Source organism: Pavona decussata, unplaced genomic scaffold (assembly GCF_977016875.1).
Source record: "Pavona decussata unplaced genomic scaffold, jaPavDecu1.1 SCAFFOLD_170, whole genome shotgun sequence".
Classification (NCBI taxonomy): Eukaryota; Metazoa; Cnidaria; class Anthozoa; order Scleractinia; family Agariciidae; genus Pavona; species Pavona decussata.
Window position 1 is genome coordinate 396,462 of NW_028145581.1, and position 14,937 is coordinate 411,398.

The window sequence follows — 14,937 nt, forward strand, 5'->3', positions numbered from 1 at the left end:
ATGAACACCGTGCATTCCGTGTATTTGGCAGATTCCGGAATCACGAGTCTCGAAGAATGTCCCTTCGAGCATACGCTTCGCAATCCGTCAGAAGGAGGTCCCGTCGGGATCTCCTCCGATGATGAAATCCGATGACTTCCGAGGCCGCCTTCGCGTTTACGGCCTAGATTCAAAATTTACGTAGTTTATAGGCCACCAATAGTGCCCAGAAGCGCTTGAAAGCGATATTTTAACCGAAAAATTCGTCTGAACAAAATAATAATCTCTTTTACTTTTCTCGATAAAAAAATATATATTAAATGCGACTTAAACCTCCTTTTTAGGGATGACGGATTTCAGCTTCAACGGCGTGACATCGCGTGGCAATCTCCCAAAAGGAGGTTCTCAAATCACAGGAAATGGAAAGACTGAATATCATACAAAGGGCAATCCAGGTTAAGCTCATATATGGCAAAAACTTTCTGTTCACCAAGTTTTTTAAAAAAAGGGAAAGGACAGGAAGAGATTTAATTTAACATTCTTTCCGCCTCTTGTTGAAAAAATAATTTATAAACCATGTGTTGTGGATTGTGTTTGTATACGTATTTGTGTGTGTGTGGCGGAGGGGAGGAGGTGGGTACTTCGTAATAAGGACTATAAGGGACATCCATGGTCTCTGCACTGTTTCGGCTTGAAAGTGTTATAGACACAAGATCTTTTTATTGTTGTGCAAGATTTTGTAAAGTGTTTATTTTGACCTTGACGCGTTGTTAAGCAATCAAAGGTACCTTATACTGATTTTCCGCCAATTGCTATTGTCTCCGCTTACTTGTGTTACTTCTAAATAAAGACAACTGTTCGACTAATATCCGGCTAACAAACAAGCACTCTCAGCAATTTTGCCGAGATCATTTTCTCTTGTACTGATCTGTACCTATATTCGCCAAAAAAAAAAAATTGCTCTTTACCGTATCTGAGATGTTTTTGTTTTTTTAATGAAAGAGTTCGGCTCCTTCTCTTTCTTTACTTATTTCTTGTTTCAATTTTAGGACGAATATTGATGCGAATTTGTTACATTGTAAAAGGAAATGTCATTCTCTAATCTATACAGAATTAAATAATATACTCTAATCAGAGCTACTGCATCTAAATTATAAAGGAAAACTGAAGTGATAAAATTTTTCTTTGAAAAGGGTTCTTATGAAATAAACGGGCTTCGATGCCTCCTCTTTCTCTAAAGCCTTCTGGCACTTTGGGCACAACCAGGTGGCATTGAAACCTTTGCAAATCATGTGAGGAATGGTAGGTACACATTTGGAACAATATTTTGTTGTAGTAGCCGTTTCAAACTCTCTAAGAATGAACACTGCTGTTTTTACATCCCTTACTAGAACAGACTTATCTGAAAATTTCTCCACAAACAAAGACTTACTGCCTTTAAAGTAATTTTTTTCGACGTTTGCGAACCTTGTAAATGCTATTACGAAAAAAAGTATGAGTGACTGGGAGAATTTTCATTTGATTACGGGAAAGCAGCTTTCCGATATTAATCTAGAATGAAATCAACCATGAGGAGCCGCGTAGAGGTGTTAAAATTAATTAGGTTGAGTGACGGTTGCTATGATCAAATTCCGGAGTTCAAAAGGAGCAATCTATCAACAGTATAGTAAAGAATCTTTTTCAGTCGCGTGTAATGTCTAGATCGAGCTTGCCGCAAAGCAATGAAGTCGGTGACTAGAAAGCTTGGCTTTTGTGGAAACGCACAGTTAACTGGAAACGAAAATCCTCCGATCTGTCCAGAAGCCTGGCTATACATCGACCGTCGGAAACGGAAAATTGACAATTTTTACTAAAGGTTTTCTATTTCCCGCCAATCTAATTGGCGCGCTAAATGGTCCTAAATCGACGAACCATAACATCAATGATTTGTTCGCCCATCGTCTCTACAATGCAAATTTTTAGTTTATTTTTCGGCAAGCTAATTTTCTGCATCATTTTCCAATAACTGAATAATAAATAAAGTCAATCGACATCCTTCATTCGTCGCAAAGGTAAGTGCGATTTTTATGTTTACGTTATATATTTGATCAGGACTCGCGATTTCGTGATTTGGGAAAAAGTGTAACGGCGTTGATCACCAGCTTCCATTTTCCACGTGTGTAGGAACTCTTAGAATCAGAGTCAACACGAACGGTATATTTATGATGATATTATTGTTGCGGTTTCGTGTTAGTATTTCAGACGGTAAGACCAAAATAGAAAATAGATACTGGCAATCAATGTTCACCACACTGAGTGCGACAAAAGTGTCCAAAATAACCGGCTAAATATTCACGGTTTTATTATGTAGAGGTAAAAGACATAGTTAGGTCACAGTTGTTCTCTCGGGTGTGTCGCCTGAGTACAATAAGCAATCGGGTGCGTCGCCTTTGCTTCGTGAACTAACTCTGACAATAATATTAGAAATTTCTTCACAGAGAGATTTTGAACTCGGCCGTTCTTCTCTCGGATGAGTCGCCTGATAAGGACGAGCAATCGGGTGTGTCGCCTTTGCTTTGCCGTGTTTAAGACTCGCTGCACATCGACGATAACTTTATTATTCTCCGGAGGTTTTTGACTGAACCGGAAATATTCGACTGCACGCAGTGAGTGAATGTTGATTGCTGTAAACTTTTTACAACGCACTGGGGCTCGTCTTGCACGAAAATGTGGTTTTAAACTGTCAACAGCACTCCCGTAAACAATAGGCCTCCTGTAGCGATCGAGGAAAAATTTGGATGGCAAAAGGCGTGCGGCTCGCCATGGACGAAATTCCCGCCTTTGTCCGCGTGGCTCAGCGCTCAAATCAGTCAACCAGAACAATTGTTAGTCTTTCCATTTCCTGTGATTTGAGAACCTCCTTTTGGGAGATTGCCACGCGATGTCACGCCGTTGAAGCTGAAATCCGTCATCCGTGGAAAGGAGGTTAAAGTTGCATTTACTATATGTTTTGTATCGAGAAAAGTAAAAGAGATTATTCTTTTGTTCAGACGAATTTCGCCTTAAAGGGCTTCTGGACACTATTTGTGGCCTATAAACTACGTAAATTTTGAATTTAGGCAGTGAAGGCGAAGGAGGCCTCGGAATTCATCGGATTTCATCATCGGAGGAGATCCCGACGGGACCTCCTTCTGACGGATTGCAAAGCGTGCGCTCCCGAAGAATGGGCCCTTATGCCGCCGATACCAGGCATAAACCGGAATGAAAAACGATTTACCTAGAGCAACACCTGTAAAACTCTGCGTGGATTGATTTTGTTCTTAGATGTCCTCAAATAACAGCGGTCCATCTAGTTTTCTGAAGCGTCATTAAAAGGCTAAGCTAGTGCTTACGCAGGAACCAGTATTTGTTCTGACAAGTGATAGTTGCATGCTTGCTTAGTGTATATATGCACAAAACATTAACAATACAACACGTTTACGGATTTACGTAAAGGAAACAAGTTAGATAATTCAGCAACGAGTGAATGGTACGTAAAGCACATGTGTAACGATTATTTGTAACATTTACACGTGCGTGACGGGTTAATTTCGCGAGAGACAACTAATATGAGAAGTCTGCATCAGAGGATATCCCGCGGGTCTTAATCGATACGATGACTGCGATGTTGGCTCAAGTTCAACTTCCCAGTAAGTTTTTTTTATCCGGAACTCCCGTCAAATGCTTCAAAGGATGAAAAACTTGAAGCTGACTTTTTTGAGTAAAACCATCATGTCTGTTACAGCAGTGAAGGACTTGGGAGACATCGTAGATTCCCCCCACTTGACATCTAATGATTGCCATATTTAGAAATTAGTATCTTAGTGTATGGCTCTGAACTTGTTTTAAAAAATCGTGTTAAGCACATTTTTGATAATGAAACGCGAATATCACTTCAGTTTACGCAGTTGTACTAATATAATTGTGTATTGCTTAACTGGCGGTCTACCAAATCAGCTACATGCAAACATAAAGAAGCTGGCCAGACTTCTCAAGGGAATTTTGACCAAGTAACTCGGTGGAACGTTTTAAAAAGTACGATTTTAAAACGGTTTTAAAATCCTCTTTCAACAACGTGTACAACAGAGGATTGATAAGAGCGGTACCATACATCATTAAGAGAAGAATCGTATTAACAATCCGCGTGGAACATGGATCGTAACATTCTCGTCATAAAAAAAATTCCACCAAGAGTGTATGAAAACCAACCTAAGATAAAGCCAAGAATCATTGAGCCAAAAATGATCACCGCTGGCTTTTGCCCGCGTTTTTACCTCACACGCCTTACGTGTGTAATATGACAGAGCTGCCGACGAATTTTCTTTAGTTGTGATCGGAGGACTAGGAAAATGCGAACGTAGACGATTGCAAGGAGGATAACAGGAAGTACCTCGAGGAATACGAAACAACAGTAGTTGTAAATATAAATAGCTTTCATACGTCGCTCGTGTGTCATTGTTTGGGTGGAGTCTAGATGATCCAAAACAGCTGAATAAGTGACATACTCAGTGAAAAAATCCAGATGAGGATCAGTGAAGCTACTGTTGTTTGCTTGGAAATGATTTCGCGGTACTGCATTGGGTGAATTATCATCATAAAACGCTCAAAAGTGACAATCACCAGATGCAGTATCGTAGAGAAGGCGATTAAGCGAGATGCAAAATCCATGACAATGCAAGCAGCAATGCTGTCTGCAAATGGCATAAGATTGCAGGCAAATATCAAAGGAATTGTAATCAGTCCTGACAGTAGGTCGGACAAGGCCAGACATGCTAGATATAAGTTGGTTGTTATTTGCAAATGGTTGTTTCTGTAAACCAAAACAATGACCAGTGAATTGGCGGTAGTGATAAGACAGGCGAGGACACCCAAAAGCACAAGACAGAGATGGATGTCACTCGAAAATAGAATATGTTTACGGTATTGGATTCATTTCCCGAAAGGTTCATTCTTTTGTTATCATTGTACTGATTTGGAATGCTACCGTTAAATAATGTGTTGTTCATGATTGACTTCTATCCAGTCGTCGTTTTGGATATAATAGCGTCCGTTTTATAACTAGCCCCTATGCTCCTTGATAACTTAATCGTCTTTAGGCTAGGGCTTTTTCCTGTGCCCGTAAAGACAGTTGTTTACGTTAAACCAATGTTTCTGAGTCGTGTAACAAAGGTTGGTATTTTGTTAAAACGAGCCGTATTGCAGTTTCGAATTAGGCTTGTTATCTTCCATTACACTAAAGGAAAATTATATTTCTGCAAGTTTCCAGGAACCAGTGACAAACCTTTTAAAAAGACAAACAATTAATCAATTGCCATTTTTAATTTTGCATTCTATTTATCATGTAATGATCTAAATGTCTCTCAATTTCGTGAGAGATATTGAAATCATCCCGGGGAATGAACATGTCATCAAGTTTAGCTTTTACAAAATATAAACGACATATTTCATATTTGGGTCAAAGGGGACCCCAAAGCACCAAAAAACAATTTTGTTTAGCTGACGGAAATTACTGTTCTAGTTTTCTAAACTTATAACAAAGCTGTCTTTGGGCATGGAATCCCAGCGTGCCATTGGGTTGCAATTTGACACAACAAACATCTTGTGATTGTGTGTTGGAAACTCGTTAAAACCTTTAATTTAATGTGCGGTTTTGTCATCCATTTTGTCCGCCCTTAAGAAATGTTCCCTACGGCGTGGGGAAGTGGTTAATGGAACATCGAACGCAGAAGGTATGTTAAAAGGTTTTCACTGATACTTAAATACATAAATTAGTGAATGTATCTAAAGACAACACCCGACAGATAGTCAGTAATCGGCTTATCTGATAGTTAACATCAGCTTATCTCTCGCGGTTTTCCTCTTCGGCAAACCTTTTGGGAGAGAACTCTCATTACTTAGGCGATTAAAAAATTATCGAATGGAGATATAATTTGCAGACTTTATCCATCGTCCTGAACTTCTCGTCTTTTTATCTGATTATTTTGCCACTCGTGCTTTCACTTATTAGTAACAGCATATATATATATATTTGATACGAACTGGGTGAAAAAAAAACTGGCACGGTTTAAAGTTGTTGAATCAAGTATGAGGATAAAATGTGTCTTTCAACGCAAAATCGTATATTTAAAGAGTGCGTCTTCATAAATTTTGTATAACTCTCATAAACCTAGTCTTCATGAGTCTTTCTAACCCATGATGACCTTGTTATACAGCTGTTAATTTCAATCAACGAAAGCATACCAATAGGCAAAAATGCCGCAATGAGTTATGTATAATTTATTAATCAATTTACCAAACTGGGCTATGGCTCACCACTACAGTAAATGAATCACAAAGGGAAATGTTTTATGGTCTTTTCTCTTATCCTGTGCAACCAACAACTGTGAAATTACTTCCGAATTACAAAGGATCGACAGCAATCAATACGGCCTTTCGGTTTTGTCGCGTAGGTCCAAGGGTTGAAAATCCGACAAAGTTCATAATTAAAATGGTCATGTATTTCCTCCGCGTAAGCTATAAAAAGTCTGACAAGGTTAAATCCGGGTCTCACAAGGCTAAGTTCCTGACCGATTGAATAAGTATATTTTACAGAGAAGAATTTTATTTTGTTTATTTGTTAGATATCCATAACTAGAGTGATTTGAGTATCAAAGCACTCATCATAATGTACAGACTTAATAGAAACACCGTAAAAGGGGTACGATTTGTCGATTTACAGCGAACATCCGATCTACCGATTGTTCTATAATTTTCTGAGTAGTTCTATAAAAAAAAAAAAAAAAAGAAGTTAAGAATAAAACAAGTCACACCCGGCTGTATACGGAATACAGAGCAGTCATATTCTATTCTGTAATGTCGCCGTTGTACAGACTTGGTTTATCCGATGAGAAAAAGTAAATACTTTACCACCTCAGAGTGTTGTTGCATTGGCTGGGTTCAACCTCAACGGTAAGTTTCAAGCGTTGTCATTGAGGTATTTTTTATACGTTCATGTATTCTAACTTTATTTGAATGCTATAATTTTGAAATTCGTTTCATGTTTTTAACAAGGTTATACGAAAAAAACAATCTTATATTATGTTATATTAAGGATTAAATTATTGTAGTGAAAGAAAAACTCAGTTGAAGAGATGTCGAGTCCTTCTTACGAAACAGCAATACTACTCAAAGGAATTCTGTCCGAACAACTGGGTGGATTTTTGTAAAAGTAAGATTTTAAAACGCTTTTAAAATCCTCTTTAAACAACGTGTGCAACAGGGGATTGACAAGAGAGGTGCCAAACCTCATAAAGAGAAAAATCGTATTAACAATCCGGGCTGAACAAGGATCGCAACATTCTCGTCGTCATAGAAAATTCCACTTAGAAAGTACGAAAACCAACTTAAGGTAAAGGCAAGAATCATTGAACCAAAAATGATCACCGCTCTCTTTTGGCCACAGTTTTAAAATCCTCTTTAAACAGCGTGTACAACAGAGGATTGATAAGAGAGGTGCCAAACCTCAAAAAGAGAAGAATCGTATTAACAATCGGTGGTACATGGATCGCAACATTCGCGTCAAAGAAAATTCCACTTAGAAAGTACGAAAACCAACCTAGAATAAAGGCAAGGATCATTGAGCCAAAAATGATCACCGCTCGCTTTTGGCCCCGTTTTTGGCTCACACGCCCTACACGTGTAATATGAGAGAGCTGTCGACGAATTTTCTTTAGCTGGGATCGAAGGACTGGGAAAATGCGAACGGACGCGATTGCAAGGAGGATAACAAGAAGTACCACGAGAAATACGAAACAACAGAAGCTGTAAATAGCGTCGATGCGTCGCTCGTGTTTCAGCGTTTGGGTGGAGTCTAGGCTGATCCAAAACAGCTGAATAAGTCACATACTCAATGAAAAAATCCAGATGAGGATCAGTGAAGCCACTGTTGTTTGCTTGGAAATGATCTTGCGGTACTGCAGTGGAAGGATTATCATCACATAAAGCGCAAAAGTGACAATCACCAGAAGCAGTATCGTGCACAAGGTGATAAACCGAGATGCAAGATCCATGGCAATGCAAGCAGCAATATTACCTCCAAATGCCATGAGATTGCAGGCAAATATCAAAGGAATTGCAATCAGTCCTGACAGTAGATCAGACAAGGCCAGACATGCTAGATATAAGTTGGTAGTTGTTCGCAATTGCTTGTTTCTGTAAACCAAAACAATGACCAGTAAATTGGCGGTGATAATGAGACAAGAGAGGACACCCAAAAACACAAGAGGGAGACGGATGTCACTCGAAAATGGAATATGTTTCTTAATGGTATTGAATTGATTTCCCGACAGGTTCTTTGTTTTGTTATCATTGTACTGATTTGGAATGCTACCGTTAAATAATGTGTTGTTCATGATTGATTTCAATGTAGTCGTCGTTTTGGATATGATACCGTCCCTTTTATAACTAGCCCTATGCCCCTTGATAACTTAATCGTCTTGAGGCTAGGGCTTTTTTTCGTGTGCCTGTACAGACCTTTGCTTACGTTAAACCAATGTTTCTGAGTCGTGGAGCAAAGGTTCGTTCTTTGTTAAAACGAGCCGTATTGCAGTTTCGAATTAGGCTTGTTATCTTCCTTTACACTGAAGGAAAAACATAGCACTGCAAGTTTCCAGGGACCAGTGATAAACCTGTTCAATAGCAGAAAATTAATCAGTAGTCATTAATAATGTTTCAAATGAGTACTATGGATCGAAATGCAAGATCGAACATATGGCATTAGTGCAGTGTATAAGCGGGAGCCCACTCTATTTATCATGTGCCATTTTGAAGTGTTTTTAATAATCTATATGTCTCTCTACCGTGAGAGATATTGAAATCATCTTGGAAATGAATATGTCATCAAGTTTAGTTTTAGAAAAATAAACGATATTTTTAATACTTGGCCTAAAGGAGACCCCAAAGCAGCAAAATTAACTTTTGTTTAGCTGACTGAAATTACTGTTCTAGTTTTGTAAACTTATAACAAAGCTGTCTTTGAAAGAAAAACATCTTCTGATTGTGTGTTGGAAAACTCATTAAAAAATTTTATTTATGAATGCGGGATTGTCATCCTTTTGAAAAACGATCACTTGATATATTTCCACTGTTGCACTTCCATTGTTACACTTCGTAATAATTGAAATGGCCATGTATTTGCTAAGTTTTCAATTTGTCCCTCCCGCTATCATCAAACCAGTCTGTTGGTTGCACTAGGGCTCAATAGGCATTTCTTACAAAGTTCCCCGAAGGCTTGAATCCGCGACTTTGTGTCAATGAGAAGTTTAGGATTCAAATTTCTGATATTTGTCCGTCTTGCTATTTCAGCTCTCTTACAATTTATACTGTGGCTATTAGATTTTTTATAAAATCGCTCTTGCATCAAAGAAACAATATTCTCCATGTAAATCTATTCTTTTAGAGAAAAGCCGATCTTAAAATAAAGGCAACCTGAAATTATTGAAATGACAAGTCATGCAAAATGTGTTAGTCAAGTTAATAGCTCAACGAGCGAGAGAAATCGAAGCGAAACTGATCATGATTCAAGAAAGTATGCCATCTTGAAATTAAAACTGTAAAAGACTTCCTTGCGCCATCTGGTTATGAAGATTCCCCCAGCCGTAACCTTAAGCGATATCCCAATAACACCTTTTGCCCTTCGTTATCAGGAAATAAATTTCATTAGCGCGAAAATATCGCTCAATAAAATTAATGTATATTCAGTTTATCTAGGAAATGAAACATTTCAATTTCTGGCAGAGACATTAACGGGTTTTTTATCGAAAAGAAGATTCATAAAGGCCACTTAAAATACCGTTTTATCGAAAATAACAATCTTTAGTGCGAATGAAGATTCGTTAACCTGGGTTTAACGTTCCATTACGCAAAGAAAATTTCAATTACAAAGGAGTTTTTAGTTACGTGGTTTCCGACTAATTTCCTACTGGATTTATATGAAAGCTTAAATTTGAAAACGATGCTGCACATGTGCACACTGGTTTCACAGTAAGAGAGCAAAGAGTTCGTCGAAACTGTATCCCAAATGAGCATCATGGAAGTATAATTAGGGCGTTCGAAGAGAAACTGCCAGAAAATGTGTAGCGTGGTTTAGGTTTATGCAGACTTACATACCACGATGTTTCAGCGGGGAGTTGATTGAAGGATGGATTGTTACGCTGACTGTATCTCTGTTGTAATGAAAGTTTTTCTTCTTTAAAGAACATTTAGAAGCGTGTTATGTTTGTTCATCTTCTTAAAAGTTTATTATTTCCATTAAATTGAACTGATATTTGCATTAATGAATATTCTTCTCTATGTAAACTGCCTTATTGATGACGTCGAAAATTAAAACGTTTGTCTATTTTCATACAATGATTACACATTTACTTTAACGATAATGAAGGGCAAAAGGTGTAAATTCAAAATAGCAAACGAAGACCGACTTAGAAAATACATTCCGCGACTGTTAGGAGTCAAATACACGAATTTAAATTAAAACAAACGCGCAGGTTCGCCAAACGTTTCTACGATTCAACTGCAACACTGCCGGACCAAAAGTCCAAATCCATAAACTGAAAGAGAAGGTCATTTACGAAGAAAAAGTTTAAAAACTTCCCTTCTTTATTTGGATCTTGCGTTACCAATGTAACTTAAACGAAATGTTAAACATTTCCAACGTCAATTGAACCCTGCTTTGCTTATTGCTAGTGGCTTGTTCAGCTAGAGTTTCAACCCAACTGTCATTTGCTTCAAAAATTAGTGCTCTCTAGCCAGCTAACCAACCTTGCATCTTATGTTTCTGTTAAAATGCAACTGAAGTGAAGTTGTGTCAGCATTTATACTGATGTGCAGTTTCTTTTAATTGTAAAGAAACTGACTTTTTAAACTCCCCCGGTTAAAAAATGAAACCAAGCTTCTAAAAATACATTATCTTAGTGGTCATTGCAAATGCATGCATTGAAAATCAAATGCCTGATTCTGATTGGATAACAGGTGTACCGGTGACAGCAGTGAATTGAGGTTAGTTGGGGCTTTTAACGAGGGAATAAATATTCAAATATTCAAGGTGAATGACTGGGGTGTGTTTGTTATTTTATCTGAAGCCCTTAGACAAAGGTCCTTTTTTATTCCATGACAACCTTGTCTTAAAATTAACAATCGGATTGCAGTGCAAATAAATATTCATGCTGTTTTTTCTCCATGTCATTGTCTTCTTCCCATGCCCATGAACACCGTTAAGAAGGAAATATTCTACTGGGAATCAAAATATCAGCGTGCTATACATAATTACACGCCGAAACAATGGCATCGCAAGGGAAAAGCGAGACCCTCGCACTTCTGTACTATAAAACCATGATCAGTCATTTTTCTTTACCACGTAGATGTATAAACTGGAACAATGGAAAGGAAATATAAAATACAAATAATAATAGCTTAAAAATGTGAGCATGTGCCGTTAAATCTCTCTCTAAACGAGAATCACACTTGAAAGGCACGAAGTCACTATTAACCACGTTTCAACTCGTCCGGCTAAGTCAAACACTCTTTCATTTGGTCATGGTTCGGAATTGGTCGCTTGGGAGAATTCTAACTGTGTTCATATTTGTAAAAATATCCGTATGAAATTTAACCTGGGTGCCAGAGGTTATTTTTTTCGTTTGAAGGAGGGAAATTAAGAGGCGAAGCTGCTGCAGCCCCATTCTCAATTCGTGATACACTTTTGTATGTGTTCTGTCATGGCCAGTTTTAAAGAGTTTCGTCAGATACTACGATGCTGATCTTATTACTGATGAGGATTTTATAATCTTGTACGAGTTGTGTTCTTCACGAAACCCGGATTTTGCTTATTTTTCGTACGATCGCTTTCACTTGGATAACATGAACGACGTCGAATTTAAAGGCCGAATTTAGAGTAAGGAATAGGGATCTTCCAACACTGACTCAAGCTCTTAGGATTCCACGCTCATTTCAACTTTCTCAGAGGAGCGTTGTGGATGGTATGGAGGGCCTTTGTATGCTCCTGAAGCGACTTGCATATCCCTGTAGATATGGAGACCTCATTTACTGTTTTGGACGTCCAGTTCCCGTTTTCAGTATGGCTACAAATCATGTCCTCGATTACATTTACAATACTCACAATCATCTCATAACACAATGGAATCACACAATGCTGAGGCCTTTTACTTTAGAAGTATACGCAGAAACTATCCACGGAAAGGGTACTGCATTGGAGAACTGTTTTGGATTTGTGTACGGAACTGTCCGACCTATAGCTCGACCAGGTGAACACCAGCGTATCATGTATAATGGGCATAAGCGAGTACACGCTTTAAAATTGCAGTCACTCTTCCTACGGATTGGACTGATTGGTAACCTATACGGACCAGTAGGTAAGTGAAAATTGTGTGTTTCTTTTGTTGGAATCCAGTCTGCAGGCTTACCTTCTTCTCTCTCATTGACTTCCCTCCAGTTCTTAAGAAGCCAGCCTACAGTGCAATCTTTTAAACAGATCCTGCTCCATTTTACTCTAAAATAGACTCTTAAGACCAGCCTCTCATTTTGTAGAATGAATAAAAACAAGCAGATCTAAATAATTTCGATGCAACAAGAAGTGTGAAATAGTTAAAATAATAATAATAAAAAATCATGCAAGGGAAATGGAATGTTCTCTCATCTACCTGTACCCTATATCAGTGTTATATCGTATGGGGAGATAGGGGTAATTCCACTCTAATGTTGCAACTTCAATCTTTACACAATAAAGCTGCAAAAATAATTTTAGATTTGCCCATTGGATCATCTGCTAGTGAGGCCTTAAATAAACTGAAATGGAAAACACTCGCATGATGTAGGGCCGAGCATGGGGCAACATTTATCTATAAGTGTTTAAATAACTTATTTTCTCATCGTTATAATATTGAATTAAATAAGGATAAACATGATTTTAATACTAGATGTAAAAATAATATCCGTAAGAGTGCATCTAGAAGGAACTGGGGGCATTGGACCTCGACAAATTTTGCCCCAAACGATTGGAATAAATTAGACTTTTCAATCAGACAAAGCCCATCCTTACTTAGTTTTAAAAGAGTGTTAAGAAATGTAAATAGTCTTTAGTCTAATTTTTTATATATTCATATATTAGTCTTTATTTTTTTTTATTTATTTTTTTTTTTTTTGTTTTGTTTTTTTTTCATTTTCGAGGACTCTTTTGTAAATCAGTTATTAGTGAAATTGATTTCCTTAATAAAGATTGAAAACAAAAAAACATTATTCATAACCAAAGCCTGTATATTATTAGAAAATAGGTCACGTGAAATAGATCGACTTAAACTCCATCTAAAAAACAAATATCTTTCTGAAGGTTTGTAATAAGATATTCTCTTTTTTATTCTAGAGAGAAAGAGATGATGATTCCAGTATGCTCAAAGATTCTGGACTACTACAAGATCTTGAACAATATGCATTTTCAACAACAGGGCAGCCAATGTGCATGTATTGAGACCTTGCCTACCCCCTAAGGGTTCATCTGCAGGGCTCCTTTAGAGATGCTTACCTCACCCCTCAGAAGCAGCTTTACAGCCAGTCAATTAAAAGGTGGACTAAGCTAAGTACAGTATTATTTGAGAATTAGTGTAGAACACTTGCTTGGAACAGCAGAGAGGCACCAGGAATTTTTGTAGCTCTTCTTTATTCTTTAAGGAACAGGATCTTCCCTACGTCAACTCTACAACAATTCTACTCTATTCTACGAGTATCAAATCATGCCTTGCTTTAAAGTGTGCTGTAAACATGTTTACGACCGTAATTCAACCAAGGCTAGATGGTCCCAACCAGAGATAAGAACTGGTTTTGCCAAAATACACTAACCAGAGAGAACAACACAACTATTCTAAGAAAATAGATAGAAAGGGAAACCAATCAGGCTGATAAAATCCTTGAGTGTTTTCCCTTGATTTCAATATTCGAGGACGACCGAGACAATGTTAAAGGAAGTAGCAAACCTGTCCACAGCACAGCTGTTAACTATAATCTCTGAACAACAGGAAAATGTGAAATAATCGGGAAAATCTTGATATCTTTCAAAACTACCGAAAGGAAATAACAACTGTATTCTAAAATTAAAGTCGAAAATGCACCCTTACATTAGCTTCACAAAACTAGTATTTTTAGTATAAGCATACCAAGCAATACCTTTACACTAAATCAACGCTTACTGATGATCGAAAAGCGCTTAGGATACATGTATCTATGCTGTCTATGTCAACAATATTCAAATTTCGGTCACAGAGGTATTTTCCCGCAATCTTTGCTGGGATATTGGCACTTAACAAGATGTCTTGAGCATTTTCAATGCCCAAGAGTTGTTCAATTTTCGTGAAAATTAATAATTAATAGCTTCGTTTGACTGCCGTATACAGTAAAACTAGTAAATTGTTTTCTCTATTTCTGGCATTAGCAACTTGAAGAACTTGAAACGTTTTGTAGGAGTTAGTTATTCATCCGGGTCCAGTTGTTCAAAGCCCGATTAAGCTAATCCTGGGTTAACGTGAACTTTGATTCAAGTTTAATTATTGATGAATAAGGATGTTTCCAAAGGAATTTTTTCCCTTAGTTTTGACTTATACTTTTCCTTAGCCCCTTGAATTAGCTTTTAAAAACATTTTTAACAGTTAGCAAAATGAAGGATGTCTCTTAACTTTTAAACATGCACGGATGATTAGCGTTAATCGCCTTTTGAACAATTGAGCCCCGGTTAGTATGCGATGTTTTTCTCGTATGCTAATTTCCAACGTTCACAAAAGCATAATTGTTATCAACTCTATTGACACACGCTTTTCCAGGAATGTTTTTAAAGCCGTTCAAAAAACTCGCAGCTCGTGTTTTATCGGGTCTAAAACCATTCGGCCGTACCTCGTGGTTTTG

At 37.6% G+C, this 14,937-nt stretch overlaps 1 pseudogene; it reads left to right on the plus strand.

Annotated features, from left to right (window-relative positions):
• The first annotated feature begins 325 nt into the window (after window positions 1–325).
• LOC146463985 (uncharacterized) lies at window positions 326–13,513 on the plus strand (annotated as a pseudogene).
• Window positions 13,514–14,937: the final 1,424 nt, after the last annotated feature.